Below are 17,791 nucleotides of genomic sequence, written 5' to 3'. Positions count from 1 at the left end.
ACATTGATATTTCCAAGAAATATCAAAATTGTCCCTTTTAATGAGCAATTAGATCCAGATCTATTCCCACCATAGGTATAGTTGATATTATTAAATGTGTTTTAACTTATATTTTTAGTATTCTCATATCCCTGCAATCTCCCAATTATATTGGGATCCCTATGTATCCATAAGGAGATTTCTAATGAAAACCTACTCATGCCTATTAATTTATAGTGATTTCTTCATTTGCTTACTCATAACTGTGTTCTTAATCTCTAAATAGTTTTCTTTGTATCTCTTTATCATTTGGATTGTTCGATATTGCCTTCATAAATCTTTAAGTGATTATATTTCGATCTAATTCTATTCCTTATTTCAACAATATCAAGTGACTATGATGGGATAAATGGAACTTTCTTTGCCAATGTATGCTCTGTAGTGTGATCTTGAGAGATCTATTGAACCTTCCTACAACTATTGTGGTTTGAATCTAACTCCGCCAATCCTATAATTTGTTGGCACATTTCTATACGATGGTGTGGCACCAAGACCTTCCACATATTCAGAAAAAAACAATGAGAATAGTTAAGTCACATTAAACACTGGTTTCATCAAGGAACAAAAATAGGCCATTTAAAATCAAACTTGTCAAGAAAATGACCACACCAATGGTGTTTTATATTGCAATAGTCTAATTAGACTGCTTTTTCTCCGGAAAAATATGTAAATTTTGGTAATAATTTGATAAAATCTGACAAAGATTTTTGTAAATCTAATTTATAGTTGCTAAACTTCAAGATTTTGTGCTCTATATATTTTTGATAATGTTGAATCCATTTCCACAATCGAAAACATGATTCAAAAACTAATACTGCAAAAAAAAATTGAAATTTTTTTACTCGAATTCTAACCACTTTTAGTCGTCATCCACCTTTTATATTTCCTATGACATGTTACTGTATCCAAACATGAGTGGGAGTTCATTATTACATTACTTCCAACGCCCAAGATCTGCCTTTTATATTTCCTATGACATGTTACTGTATCCCAACATGAGTGGGAGTTCATTATTACATTACTTCCAACACCCAAAATTTGTGCTCATAAGATGCAATATGTATTGCATTGCATTCTTTTATGAGTTATAATTTTAGATTTAATCATTATGAATGGAATGAATATCTAGGGTCTCGTGGAAAAAGTCATGATGACCCTTTCATTTTTTCATGGTAAAACATGGTTTATAAAATTTAATACTTAAATGTCTTGGACTATATCTCTGAAAATATAGTGAAACGAGATCTGAAATTCAGGCCCAAGCTTTCCCACGATTTCAAATCAAATGGGTTATAATTTTAGAGTCTGAACCTTCGTAGAAAACAAATTATAGTGAAAATTCCACGATGACCTATTTGATATTGAATTTTGTAGCTTGCAAAAACCCTAACTTCCTCATATCAAATCCCCGAAAATATAGCGAGACAAGATCTGTAATTTGGACCCAAGGTTCATAACGATTTCGTCTCAAATGAGTTTTTTTTAATCATCTGAAATGTCGCAGAATAAAAGTTATAGCGAAAATTCCACAAAGACCTATTTGGCGCAGTGAAACCCTAGAATCCAAAGCTTTGATACCAAATGTTAAGAAACCAACCCACAAAAAGATAGAAAACATAGATAAATGCCTTCAAAATAAGCCTCTTCGAGTGGGAAACCTCCTTTACATTACACAAATGAACAATTCTTGGATGATACAAATGACAAGACCTCCTTTCTATATATAGGAGTCTAAGGGGTCATAATATAATCAAAGCCGACATAACAATAATAATGTAAGGGCACAAGAATAACAATAGTGGGCTTCTATGAGGCACAATAATAACAATATGGGGACTACATGGGTACAAAAATATAATAAGGGGGTTGTACTAATAATAATAAGGGGTTACACTAGTAGCATAGGGACCTAACACATAAGGCCAAGTGTGTCGCCTTGGGGTGCACTAGTGTTGTTTGTAAAGAAGAAAGATGGTACTCTCAGAATGTGCATCGGTTACATGTAGATGAACAAGGTAAATGTCAAGAACATGTATCCATTGCCTCAGATTGATGATTTGTTTGATCAGCTAAAGAGGGCAATATTATTTTCAAAGATTGATATGAGATCAGGATATCATCAGGTGCACATCAAATAAGAAGACAACTACAAGACCTCATTTTGTACAAAGTATGGGAACTATGAGTTTGTGGTGGTTCCTTTTGGTCTTACCAGTGTTCTAGCCACCTTCATGTGTTTGATGAACAATGTGTTGCATCCTTACCTGGACAAGTTTGTGATAGTTTTTGTTGATAATATAATGGTATATTCCAAGAATGAGGAGGAGCATGTAGAGCACCTAACAATGGTATTGATATTTTTGAGAGAGCATTAGTTGTATGCTAAGCTCAACAAGTGCAGTTTCTTTCAGTCAGATCCATTACTCGGGACATGTTGTTTCCAAAGAAGAGATAATAGTGGATCCGAAAAACATTAAGGCTATCATGGAGTGGTCAAATCCAAGGAATGCAGATGAAGTCAGATCATTCATGGGACTAACAGGCTATTATAGGTGGTTCATCAAGAACTTCTCTAGGATTGGCTATCCTATTACATCTTTATAAAGGAAGGGAAAGAATTTTGAATGGACTTAGGAATGTGCAGTCAATATTGAGCATTTAAAGCATTTGCTTACAAATGCTCCAGTTTTAAATATTGTAGATCCTAATAAGGAGTTTGTGGTTTGTACAGATGCATACAAGGAAGGACTTGGTGGATTCATGATGTAGGAAGGGATGGTGGTTTCCTATGAGTCAAGAAATTTGAATGAGCACGAAAAGAACTACGTGACTCGTGATATTGAGTTGACAATTATCATTCATGAGTTGAAGATGTTGAGACATTATCTCCTTGGCAGGAGGTTCATCTTGATGAGTGATCATAGTGGACTGAGGTACTTGTTTGACCATCCCAATCTGAATTCCAGGCAAGCTAGATGATTGCTTACTCTTAGTGAATTTGATTTTGAAATCAGACACATCAAGGGCAAGGAGAACTAGGTTGTGGATGCTCTTAGTAGGAGATTGTAGGTGAATCATATTTTAGTTTAATCTCTTATGGGACACATTTACAGGAGATGATATTACATGAAGGGTAACATGATGAAAAGTATCAATAGCTAAAGAAGAGATTGCAACAATAGGGTGAGGGTGATTAGGATGAGGAGTATCACCTCATAGCAGATGGCTTGGTTAGATTCAAGAGCAGGATCTATGTTCCATATAGAAGCAATTTGAAGAAACTTATTTTGAGAGAGTCTCATGTAAAGCCATATTCAGGCCACCTAGGATACCAAAATACTTTGACAATTGTTAAGAAGTTATACTATTGGCCGAAATTGAAGAAAGAGGTGGTTCAGCTTATTACAAAATGCTTGGACTGTTAGCGGGTGAAATTTGAATGTAAGCATCCATTTGGTTTGTTGTAGCCTATTTCGATTCCATAATGGAAATTGGAGGTCATTTTCATGAACCTCATTACAGGATTTCCTAGGACATCAAGGAAGCATGATTCCATCGGGAAGCATGATTCCATCATGGTTGTGGTTGATAGGTTGACCAAGGTAGCTCACCTCATTGAAGTAGATTCTACTAATTCAACTAGTTAAGTGGCTCAAGTATTAATTACGGATATAGTGAGGTTTCATGGTGTTCCCAAGAGAATTATAATAGATAGAGATGCCAAGTTCAATTCCATGTTTTGGAAGGAGTTGTTTGCAGGCTTGGGGACAAAGTTAGCCTTCATTACAACTTATCAACCATATAAAGATAGACAAATAAAGAAAGTTAATAGGACTCTTGAAGATATGTTGAGGATGTATATCATGCATGAGCAGAGGAAGTGGGAGAAGTATCTTCCACTAGTAGAGTTTTCTTATCATAATGGGTATCAAGAATCCTTGAAGATGAGTCCATTTGAGGCTCTTTATGAATGAATTTGTAATACTCTTATCAACTGGAGTGATTCAGTGAGTAAGGTGTTGATTGGACCTGCTATGTTGGTAGAGATGGAGAAGGAGATGTAGGTTATTAAAAGGAATTTAAAATCAACACAAGATAGGAAGAAGAGCTATGCGGATCAGCATAGAGCATTCAAGTAGTTTCAAGTTTGGGAGCATGTGTACTTGCACATCAACCCCAAGAGGAGCTCCTTGAGGATTGGGTCATGTGCCAAGATGGCACCTCGTTATTTTGGGCCTTTTGAGATCCTCAAGTGGATTGGACTAGTGGTCTACAAACTTGCTTTTCGGCCATCAATCAAAGTCCATGATTTTTTCTGTGTTTCATTGCTTAAGAGATATGTACGAGATGTTGATCATTTGATTGTGGTCTGTATTGTAGGTGGAACTAAAGGGAGAATTCCAAGAAAAGCCACAATGCATCCTACAATGGAGACATCGCATGCTCTGGAACTGAGCAATAGAGAAAGTAAAAGTGCATAGAAGCACTTTGGGCCCAATGAAGCTACATGGAAGTTGACTGATCAGATGCAGGGATTATATCCTTGTTTATTTGTTGGTTAAGGAAATAATTTTTTGGTATATGTAAATATATGTATGGTTGTCATTTTAAATACCATAATGAGTTTTCTTATAAATCTCCAATAAGTGGTACGTTTTTGTTTCTTTTCAACAAAATGTCATTGTAAATACTGCATCAATTTGTGTTATAAAGCTCCAATAAGCAATATGTTTTTTTTAGCGATTTATTGGTCATAGGTGTCATAGAACACCATGGATGGTGTTCCCCCAACGGACCGGGGGGGTTCTAACAAACCCAAGTTCTAACAACCCAAGGAGCACGTCTCCTTGTGTTGGGTTGACCTTTACTTTGGGGTTGAATTGATTTTTTTTGGAGGAAAATTTAAATTCAAAATTTTGAATTAAATTTCTTCTTCTTAATTTTTCTTTTAAGGCTGACTTGAATAGCTAGTAATATCGATTGCAACTACCCAAAAAATCAACGCTTTAAAAGTCAAGTGGGCTTCCCTCGTGCATCAATACCATGCTCTGAGGCATCACACTTCACAATGAATATTTTTGTAAAGTGATGTGTCTCCAATACTAGAGTTTAACACATAGCGTCCCTAAGTTCTTCAAACTCCAAGAAAATGCTTCCTTCTTGAATAATTTTTTTAGAGGTGTTCCTATTTGACCATAATTGTTAACACAATTGTAGTAATCTCTTATCCATCTTAAGAATCCTCTGAGTTTCTTCAAGGTATTTAGGATGGGCCAATCCCTCATAGCTTTGATTTTGTTGGGATCCACCTTAACACCACTCTGTGATATAATATGACCCAAATATGTAGAATTTTTCTACAAATCAGCTAGCTCTGATACCATGTAGAACTTTTTCTACAAATCAATTTAGCATAAGCTTAATCAACCATGAGCAACATCAATAAGAACACATATAAATGATAAGAAGGAATCAATCACACATAACACAGAAGAATTTACCCGAGGAAAGCACCTGCCTAAACCCCATCTCTGTATTATCATACAAGTGGAAATATAGTCTGGATTACACAAAGCCTTAGCTCGGAAGCTATCCAACTCTCAATACAATCCCTCTGCTACTCATAGACAGTCAAAGGCTTCTCACAAGCCTTCTCCTCTACCCTCCAAGCCTCCTATTTCCTTGTGCAGTTTTCTTGGGGTCCAGTGTTGCCACCTGTGCGAATTGGCATTTTCACACACTCACTAACGTCTGATCTAACTGCACAAACTTGAAGGAGATAAATCCTCGTCATGGATGAGCTTCCTTTATAGGAAAAATATTCATCCAACTGATAGTACATTGTCCCTTCTCTAATCTCAACTAGGTCTCTGTCTGGACTGACATGCATTAGTTATCCATGAGTCAATACATAGTTATCTGAAAATAACAGTTGTCACATGCATGCAAGCATCAACAAACTGTATCTTATTAATTTAACAACTTGTTAAATTAATCTAACTGAACTTGACTAAGTTAAACTAAGTCAATTGATCCTCTCAATATAGAACTCATCCTTAATTCCTCAATCAGTGGAGAAATTATTGCATGTTCTCACAAAGACTTCAAGTTTGATTTTCCTTAACTAATTAACTCATGGAGAATTAATTAATTGATATTCAAACTGCTGATAAACCAAATTCGAATTTTACTTCCTATTTTAGACCAGGGACTGTCTAAAAATAGAAATCCAAATTGAACTACTACTTCCATTTTTCATTCCCTGTTGCCCGATCCAACACTGATGCCCAAACTGCTATTTTTAGCAGTGTTATTTTTAGCACTTCTATTTTTAGCAATTTCTAGTTGCCAATTTTCAACACTCCCTCTCAACAAGAAAGGCTTCCTCTCGAACCCAATCCTGTACCTCTGGAATGTTCTACATGCAACACATCTACCAAGTGTGGTTGTTCCAGCAACTCTCGGAACAAAAAAAACTCCCAACTGACCACTCTATTGGGCTAGAAACATACTCTGATGTTGAAGCTCTACCTATTGCTGACAAGTGCTCCCTCTCTGACCTTTGCGCTACTGCAACATCTCCATGCATCTTGCACCGTTGCACCCTTCTCTATGCTACCCTGCACTGTGCAACACACTTGTGCCTCTCGCATTGCTGCAGCCTGCATGCTTTGCGATGTCCTGGGATTCCCTGCACTATAACTATCTTTGCCGCTCCATCCGCATCTGTCTCTACGCAATCAGTCAGTTCCTGCTACTCCACATCAGGGCTCCCATAGTAAGGTCTCATCCAAGAGCTTGGGTACCTCAGGGATCTTGCCCCTCCTCCTTGGGACGATCACTCTATATCGCCCCACCTCCTACCTGGAGGTATGGTTGCATGTGATCCCTCCTCCCATCTGGCTCGAAGTTTCCCCCTACTGGAGGTATCTGCATGAGTAGATGTCTCTACTCGATCTCCTCTCATCTTCCCCTGTTGTAGCTACTCCACAACCTCCTGAAGTTGCTACACCAATCGTGGCTCCTCCACAATTGCTTGAGACTTCTTCTGGCTCTGCATATTGAGAGGTAATTTACTCTCCCTCTCAACCACCAAGTATCTAACCTTTGCCTTGCTCCTCAAGGCTTTGCATGCATCTTGTGCCTCAAGTGCATATAGGTTCTTGGCTAGCACACCAATCTATTTCCACTTTCCCGCCGTCATGAAATTTTCTAGAAAAAGAGTTGATTTTAAATCAGCGATATCTCTCTCATCCGAACTCCGATTCAGCCGATTTTTTTTTTTTTTTTCGATATTTTTCCGCAAGGAATCCAAATCTGCTATTTATTTCTAAAAATTTTGTATAGAAATTTTCAGATCTTCTCTGCAAACTCTCGGCCCAAAACTCAAAACTTTGAAATCTCCTCTCAGTATATTGTTTTATCCTTGATCACCTGTGCTCTGATACCATGTAGAACTTTTTCTACAAATCAATTTAGCGAAATCTTAATCAACCATGAACAACATCAATAAGAACACATATAACTGATAAGAAGGAATCAATCACACATAACATAGAAGAATTTACCCGGGGAAAGCACCTGCCTAAAACCCCATCTTTGTATTATCATACAAGTGGAAATATAGTCCGGATTACACAAAGCCTTAGCTCGGAAGCTATCCAGCTCTCAGTACAATCCCTCTGCTGCTCATAGACAGTCAAAGGCTTCTCACAAACCTTCTCCTCTGCCCTCCAAGCCTCCTATTTCCTTGTGCAGTTTCCTTGGGGTCCAGTGCTACCACCTGTGTGAATTGGCCTCTTCACACACTCACTAACCTCTGATCTAACTGCACAAACTTGAAGGAGATAAATCCTCATCATGGATGAGCTTCCTTTATAGGAAAAATATTCATCCAACTGATAGTACATTGTCCCTTCTCTGATCTCAACTGGGTCTCTGTCTAAACTGACATGCATCAGTTATCCATGAGTGAATACACAGTTATCTGAAAATAACAGTTGTCACGTGCATGCAAGCATCAACAAATTGTATCTTATTAATTTAACAACTTGTTAAATTAATCTAACTGAACTTGACTAAGTTAAACTAAGTCAATTGATCCTTTCAATATAGAACTCATCCTTAATTCCTCAATCAGTGGAGCAAATCAAGGACACATTCCCCAATCAGTGGAGAAATTATTGCATGTTCTCACAAAGACTTCAAGTTTGATTTTTCTTAACTAATTAACTCATGGAGAATTAATTAATTAATATTCAAACTGCTGGTAAGACCAAATTCGAATTTTACTTCCTATTTTAGACCAGGGACTGTCTAAAAATAGGAATCCAACTTGAACTGATAAAAATAGAACTTCTATTTTTAGCACTTCCATTTTTCATTCCCTATTGCCCAATCTAGCACTGATGCCCAAACTGCTAGTTTTAGCAGTGCTATTTTTAGCACTTCTATTTTTAGCAATTTCTTGTTGCCAATTTTCAACAAAATATTCCACTTATTGGACCCCAAATGCACACTTCGAAGGATTTGCATATAGTTTTTTCTCCTCCAATAGTTTCAATGCCTTGTCAACATGTTTTACATGTTCTTCCCAATATTTGTTTTAAATTAGTATGTCATCAAAAAATAAGAGCACAAACTTTCTAAGGAAAGGTTTGGAAATAGAATTCATCAAGCTTTGAAATGTTTAAGGTTCATTTGTAAGCCCAAATAACATAACCAAACACTCATAATGACCTTTCCATGTTTTAAAGGATGTTTTGGGAATGTCTTCTTGCCTCATTTTGATTTGATGATATCCAAAACAAAGGTCCAACTTAGTAAAGAAAATTGCTCCATACAATTCATATAAAAATTCATCAATGAAAGGAATAGGAAACTTATATTTGATTGTAATTTTATTGAGTTGTCTCTAGTCTTGACACATAAGCCATGAACCATCCTTTTTTATAACCATCCCACTAGTGAAGAGAAAGCACTCTGGCTAGGCTGAATGATGCTTGCCTCTAACATTTCTTGAACCATACACTCAATATCACTCTTTTGTGCATGTGGACATTTTGTAAGGCCTAATCCTAGGTGGTACACTTCTAGATTGCAAATTAATAACATGGTCATGATCTCAAATAGGTGGAAAACCATTAAGAATTTCTCCAAGTACCTTATCATGATTGCTGATATGTTTTTGAAGATCCATTGTAGCATAGGATATTGATGTTTGAACATCTAATGAACAAAAAAATTTAAATACACCTTGATGTCCCTTTTTTAGCAATTTTTTCATGCTATTAAAGCTTATCACTTTACTAAGTTTCCCTTAGATACCTCTAAGCTCAATTTCCTTTCCTTCTAAGAAGAATATTATGAAAAGATCTTGGAAATTAAGAGCCATTGTTCCCAACTATTGTAATTGTTAAACCCATAATACAACATCAACACAACCCATTTGGATTGCAATCATGGGACTAACCAATAAATACTCTCCCATATTCAGCTTCATCTTATTGCACTTCCTTGAACAATTTATGTTACCTCCATCTGTAATCATCACTTGAAATTATGATGTTGGATATACAAAGAAATTAAGAAGCTTTTCCAATTTGTAATTGATGAAGTTATGGGTATGTTGATTAGAATAAATGACCACTCCTCAACATGAGGAGACAACCCAGACTGAGGTTCTTCAAACAACCCAAGTCGTTTTGGTGTAGCTATTCTTGATAGGTTTTATGCCTCTATTAGTAAGGTGTTTCTTCCTCGTTCGAGAAAGAATTTGTTAAAGTTCAAATGATTCTAAGACCTAAATGCAATGTATGTCTAAATTATTGACCAATTGATCTAAATGCATAAAAATCTAAGAAATGGCTTACATAAATATATTTTGAAAAATGTGAAGAAATCGTAACCATTCTATTAAATATAAACTAATCTAATCTAATCCTAGGAATAAACTAATAAGGGGAACTAATGCTTAAAATAATGATGATATCATTTATAATTTAAAGACATTTAAACTATAACAATGTATGATCCAGGTGGATGTTGGTGGCCACCCACCTATCCCATTTGGACCCCCACAACTGTCTCTTTCAGTTTTTCAGTTTCCTTAATTATAGCGCAGTTTACTATTTTTAGTAGTTTTTCGGGTCCTAAACTTCCGGAGCCGTTTTGAGGCCCTAAACGACGTTTTTTTGGAAATCTACCTCTACGATTTTTTGGGTAAAAATTTGTCTTTTTTTCGTAGTCCTCGGAGAGATCTTTCCAACGGGCTATCATGTGCGTCAAACGGAGATCGTATGCCAAAGTTACGACCCCGGGAAGTTGATGTACCAATTTACCCAAACGGGGCCCATAGTTTGGCGTTTCATCTTCTAGGGTTAGGTTTTGGAATGTTAAGGGTTTTCCATTGTTTCTAATAATAAATAGGCCTTCGAGCCTCATTGGAAAAACAGTTCGAAACAGTTCAGAGGCATGTAGCCAACACATCTCTTCTCAGAGATAAGCTACCATCGCCCTAGCTGGGTTATTTCTATTTGTAAGCATATTTCAGTATTCTCCATTAATGAAATGAAGTATTATTTCCGCTGCATCTCTGTATTTATGGTTATCGCATCTCTGTATTTATGTTTATCTCTGTAATCTATTGCGTTCCTGCTTAAATCCGGATCAGTGGTATCAGAGCGGTCTGCTTTTTCTCTATTTTTCTTTGCATGTCCCCAACGAGGTCGGGGTATAAGGAGTTAGGGCTTGAATTGGTCGAACCTTTGCAAGACCAGCCTCGCAAATCTCGATGACCTCCTATGGCGGATGAGAAGAAAGATGAGGGGGCAGGAGATCCTATCAGAATCTTGCTCGAAGAAGCCCTCGAGCGGCAAAGGAACGCGATGATGGATAGCTTTGCGCAGATCCTTCAGCAACTACCCAGAGGCGACGCATCGGCTTCCAACAGCTACTCTGGAAACGCCACACCGTTTAAGGTACAAGTTAATTTTGAAATCCCCATCTTCGAGGGTCAAATAGACGCAGATGCCATAGATAAATGGTTAAATCTACTAGATGGGTATTTTTCTGTTCATGAATTTTCAAGCCGGGAAAAGATTGCTTTTGCTCTTCTCAAAGCAGCCCCCCACATCAAGGACTAGTGGGAAACATACTGCGAGCAGAAGGATGAAAGTACAGGCTCACTGTTTTCAGTCGCCCCCACTTGGAATGACTTCCGGGATGCCATCAAGGAGCAGTGCTACCCTGTCAAAAGCTATGAGGACAAATACATCAAATGGACCACACTGCAGCAGGGACGAGACCAAGATGTACCAGAGTTCACAAATATTTTTCATACCCTTCGCACACAGTTGGGTATCAAAGATTCTGAGCTGCATCTGGTACTCAAATACCGCGGATGCCTACACAGATACATCCAGGAAGAGATGGAGTTCTTGAACATCTCCTCACTCGGCACAGCATACCAATACGCTGTCAAAATCGAGCAAAAGCTCAAACAGAAGAAGCGAGACTTTGGATCTGCAAATTCGAAGCCCAAAGGACAAATCCAAGGCGGGGTGACCCAAGACAACCCCTCTAAGCTGCAAGAAAAGAACAACACCACGAAGCCGAAGAAGGACCCAGGAAAGTGGTGTGAGTTCCACAAGAGTCCCACTCATAACACAAGTGAGTGTCGGACCAAGCAATCGTTGGTGGCCGAGTTGAAGGCTTCCAAATCAGATGCATGTTCTGACTCTGAGCCGAAACCCGACAAGGGGGATGGCAAAGGGAAGCAAATCATTGATGCGGATCCTAGTGCCACTGTTGCCACTACCAAGATCCAGAAGAATGAGCCCGAAGAGCCGGAGGAGGGGGAACATCTTTTCCACTCACAGATGTGGGTGAAGGGTTCGCCACTGCAATTCATTGTCGATAGTGGCAGCCAAAAGAACCTCATTTCAGTAGAGGTCGTGAAGCAGTTGGGCCTACCAACTACGCCACACCCACAACTGTACAGTATCGGGTGGCTTCACGAAGGACGAGATCTCAAAGTTCACTAGCAGTGCCGCCTTCCCTACAGCATCAAGCCCTTCACAGATGAGGTATTGTGTGATGTTACACCTCTGGATGTTTGTGATGTACTATTAGGCCAGCCATACTTGTGGAGGCGACATGCTGTGTATGAGTCAAGGCCTCGCGCTGTCATTATTTCTTTGGATAATTCATTATACAGGATACCAGAGGTAGCTCCACTTACCACCACCTCTTTGATCACTGCTAAGAAAGGCAGCAAGCTCATCTCACAGACTAGGAAATTTATTTTATGTCTGGTTCGCTCCCAAAGTAAGGGGAAGATCGTTGCTACATCCATGACCCCCGCAAAGGGTTCCTCCATGCAGCAGCAGCAACATAGGGATACAGTCATGACAGAACACAGGAACAACTTCTCCTTACCCAGAGGGGTACCACACAAGTTTCAGGTGGGCGAAAAAGTTTGGTTACATCTGCAGAGAGAACGCCTTACCAGAACCCATCAGAAACTCAAACCGCTTCGACATGGTCCTTACACTAGTAACAAGGTTGTGGGCAACAATGCTTTGAAGCACAACATTCCTCCATTCCTTCGCTTGCACCGATTGTTCAATGTGGACCATCGCCGACCATGCTTCCCACCATTTCTGGACACATCAGAGATTGCAGAACAGCTCACTGGAGACCCAGCTCAGCAGAAGCTTCCTCATCTCAAGGAGGAACTCAACGCAATGGGGACCATTGCTTCCTAAGGGGGGAGGAATGATCCAGGTGGATGTTGGTGGCCACCCACCTATCCCATTTGGACCCCCACAACCGTCTCTTTCAGTTTTTCAGTTTCCTTAATTATAGCGCAGTTTATTATTTTTAGCAGTTTTTCAGGTCCTAAACTTCCAGAGCCGTTTTGAGGCCCTAAGCCGTTTTGAGGCCCTAAACGACGCTTTTTTGGAAATCTACCTCCACGATTTTTTTGATAAAAAATCGTCTTTTTCGTCGTAGTCCTCAGAGAGATCTTTCCAACGGGCTATCATGCGCATCCAACGGAGATCGTATGCCAAAGTTACAACCCCGGGAAGTTGATGTACCAATTTACCCAAACTGGGCCCATAGTTTGGCATTTCATCTTCTAGGGTTAGGTTTTGGAATGTTAAGGGTTTTCCATTGTTTCTCAATAATAAATAGGCCTTCGAGCCTCATTGTAAAGACAGTTCGAAACAGTTCAGAGGCATGTAGCCGACACATCTCTTCTCAGAGATAAGCTACCATCGCCCTAGCTGGGTTATTTCTATTTGTAAGCATATTTCAGTATTCTCCATTAATGAAATGAAGTACTATTTCCGCTGCATCTCTGTATTTATGGTTATCGCATCTCTGTATTTATGGTTATCTCTGTAATCTATTGCGTTCCTGCTTAAATCCGGATCAATGTATAAGAGCATCAACATTTCAAGAAAACAAGACAAGACATTCTCTTTACCTTCTTAATATCGCTTAAACACTAGATCATATTTACAATCATTTAACACAAACAAATTAATAGTTCAGCTATAAACATGTACAAAATATTGATTTAATTAAATTCAAATTAAAAATGTATAGAAACATCTTACTAACACAACTTGAACATATAAAAAATGACTACTGAAGGAAAAATAATAATTGCAACTACAGGCATGACCTCCTTTTCTCTTCCTTTGAAAAGACATAGTGTACAAAGAATAAAGGAAAGATGATAATCATTTCCTTTGTTACAGGAATATCTCCCTGCCACAACAACACACTAAACTTCCTTCTTATTCTACAGTATTGTTGACTCAATCATTTCCTTTGTTACAAGAATATCTCCCTGCCACAACAACGCACTAAACTTCCTTCTTATTCTACAGTATTGTTGACTCCCACTCTATTCACATCAAAATATGATCCTCTTTTTATAATCATTATACAAAAATAAAGTTTGAAAATTAGAAAAGGGGTTCCCAAAAATTTGGATCGCAGTTTGTCTAACCAAATTAAGTGAAACAACTTTCGTGAAATCCAATGCTAAACTTCATAGTTGCAAGGGATACTTGTACAATAGAGAATCAGTGAATAATATGTATAAAAAGAGTGACTTTAGAATCTAAGATTATGTAGTTACTCTAAATCAAGAAACTAAAAGTTAAAATAAAAAAACAGTTTTTTTAAGAAACTAAAAGTTAAAATAAAAAACGTTTTTTAAGAAACTAAAAGTTAAAATAAAAAACGTTTTTTAAGAAACTAAAAGTTAAAATAAAAAACGTTTTTTTTTTTAATAAGAAAACCCGTTGAAGAAGCGATACATAGTACCTTTTTTTAAGATAGTACAACACAGTCATACTAGAACCTGAATGGAGAGGTTATCATTAAACCCTCCCAACCACCCACGTTGTACATCATTGACCCAAAAAAAAAAATACAAAAACAAAAACAGTAATTATTATATTGATACAAATATAACCAATACGCCGCAAAAAAAAAATTTCTTCTCCCTTAATCAATGTGTTCACGGAATATCAAAGTTGTCCCTTTTAATGAGCAATTAGATCCAGATCTATTCCCACAATAGGTATAGTTGATATTATTAAATGTGTTGACTTATATTTTTAGTATTCTCATATCCCTCCAATCTCCCAATTATCTTGGGATCCCTATGTATCCTTAAGGAGATTTCTAATGAAAACCTACTCATGCCTATTAATTTATAGTGATGTCTTCATTTGATTACTCATGATCGTGTTCTTAATCTCTAAATGGTTTTATTTGTATCTCTTTATCATTTGGATTTTTCGATATTGGCTTCATCCATCTTTATATTTCGCTCTGATTTTGTTCCTTATTTCAACAATATCAAGTGACTATGATGAGATAAATGGCACTTTCTTTGCCAACGTATGCTCTGTACCATGATCTTGAGAGATCTATCGAACCTTCCTTCAACTATTGCGGTTTGAATCTAACTCCGCCAATCCTATAATTTGTTGGCACATTTCTATACGATGGTGTGGCACCAAGACCTTCCACGTACTAAAAAAAAAAAGTTAAGTCAAATTAAACACTGGTTTCATCAAGGAACAAAAATAAGCCATTTAAGATCAAACTTGTCAATAAAATGACCACATCAATGGTGTTTTATATTGCATTAAAAAAAAAAAGAGAATAGTTAAGTCAAATTAAACACTGGTTTCATCAAGGAACAAAAATAAGCCATTTAAGATCAAACTTGTCAATAAAATGACCATACTAATTGTGTTTTATATTGCAGTAGTTTAATTAGACAGTTTTTTCTCTTGAAAATCATGTAAATTTCGGTAATATGTTGATAAAATCTGACAGGGATTTTTGTAAATATAATTTATAGTTGTCAAACTTCAAGATTTTGTGTTGTAAAAGTTTTTAATAATATTGAACCATTTCCACAATCGAAAACATGATTTAAAAACTAATATTGCACCACTTTTAATTATCATCCGCCTTTTATATTTCCTATGACATGTCACTGTATCCCAACATGAGTGGGAGTTCATTATTACATGACTTCCAACACCCAAAATTTGTGCTCGTAAGATGCAATATGTATTGCGCTGCATTCTTTTATGAGTTGTAATTTTATATTTAATCATTATGAATGGAATGAATATCTAGTTTCTCGTGGAAATGAATTATTCATCAATGAAAAAGTCGTGATGACCCTTTCATTTTTTCGTGGTAAAACATGGTTTATAAAATTTAATACTTAAATTTGGATTTGAGTTTGTCATTGATGAATAATTGGTCACGAACATTTGAATCATGTGGAAACTCCTTGCAAGTTGAAAAATCCACAACTTTGCTTTATTTTTATTTTGTTTATTTTTTGTGACGTGGAGGGTGATAGTTTTGAATCACACAATCACATGGATCATTAATATCTCATAACACATGGTCGTGGTTTATACTATAATTTTGTGGTGTTATTAATATTTATGTACTTATGTTAATATTTATTATTAGTGTAAATATTTTGGAGAAGTGTATAAAAAATGTTTCATTTATGTTACTAGTGATAAGTAATCTTAACCATAAAATATGTTTGTTTATGTTTTAGATGCGTAATGAAAAATAAAGAAAAATCTTGCAACAAAAGATTATATGCAATTTGAAACATATAACAATAAAGATAAATGTGTTTTGAAACATATAACAATAAAGATAAATGTGTAGAAACTTAATGAATCATATGAATAAGAAATTTTTATTAATAGAAATGATACACCTGGTGAGGAGAACTTGTAAGCTTGGGTCTATAGATCCCCTCTCATGGGATGGGTCCTTTTGATGTCTGTGTGCTTCAGTGATTTGTTTCTCTCTCTCAATTTTCAATGTGCAGAAAACAAACAAAATAGCTTGAACTCAAGTAGGAGCTCAAATGTGATGAGACAATAATGGTGACAATGAGAATGGTCATAGTGAAGAACGAATGGAACACCCTCTATTTATAATAAAGTATTAATCCAAATTAGGAATTAGAGAATAATAAGATCTTATTGACTAAATCAAAATCTAGTTGTTGTGAATAATTTATTATATTTTTTGAGAGGGAAAAGATATTCAAAATAGTCAAATATATTTATTTAGAAAGTGGTTCGAATAATTAACAAATAAAAATGATTTTTTAGTCACTTTGTGAGATTTAAGAAAGAAATAATTATTAAATAGTGGTTTAATAATTATCTCATAAGGAAAATATGGAATAAATAAGAAATAATAAATAAATAGTGACTTATGTAATTATTCAAAGGTGATCGAGTCAAAATTAATTAAGAAATAATTATCAAATAATGATTTAATAGTTATTTCTAGAGAAAATTAAATAAATAATGATTTATTAAGAAAAGACTTTCGGTAGAAATCTGGTCATGATGATGAACCACACTGGTTGGTTCGAAACGCATCGGCCAAAAGTTTTTGTTATGTGATTTCTATCGAAAGACTTTTCTTAATTCATTATGGATCACAGAAGCCTGAATTTGGAAAATAATGATTTATTCAATTGTTCTCATGGGGTTTTTAGATTTTAATGAGAAATAACTTAGGAAAAATGGTTTACTAGATTATTTCATATGGTGAAAGTGGATTTCCCATGGTAAAATTAATTCTACATGGTATATATCGATCCACCTAATACAAAATGGCTAGGTGATCATTTTTTGGGTGATAACAGATTTCCCCCCAACGTAAGAGTGTTAGGAGCAAATCATATGACCGAAATACATTGTAGGTTACACTTTCATGAGACACCACAGGGGAGTCACAGAGAGAGAGAGAGAGAGGCAAGGAAGGACTAAGAAGGGAGGGGGTGAGTTCTATTTAGTTGACATAAGTCTCCTTTTATAGGTAAGTCCATAATCTCAAATGAGGCGAGGGAGCCATGCCCATACCCACCGAGATAACTAAGTACAAATAATAATGATATGTCCAACAATGTGTGTCTGAGCTACAAAGTACATGATGCATGATATGCTGGAAGCAATGGGCCAAAAAGTGATACAATGATACAATGAGTCTCGTGTATTGTGGAAGATAGAGGCCAAGAGTAAATACAATAACATCTGTTGATCTAAGTACATGAGACAATTCCCCTTGAGCTAGTATGGTGAGGGGATATCACAATCAAAGAAGCCCTGTTAAACGAGAAAGGGCTCTAAATATCTGAATGGGTCATTTGAAGGAGACAACC

The sequence above is a fragment of the Pinus tabuliformis genome, chromosome Q (assembly GCF_031772625.1).
Source record: "Pinus tabuliformis cultivar Carrire ecotype Pingquan chromosome Q, CPIR1, whole genome shotgun sequence".
Classification (NCBI taxonomy): domain Eukaryota; kingdom Viridiplantae; phylum Streptophyta; class Pinopsida; order Pinales; family Pinaceae; genus Pinus; species Pinus tabuliformis.
Note: the sequence above shows the minus strand (reverse complement) of the source record.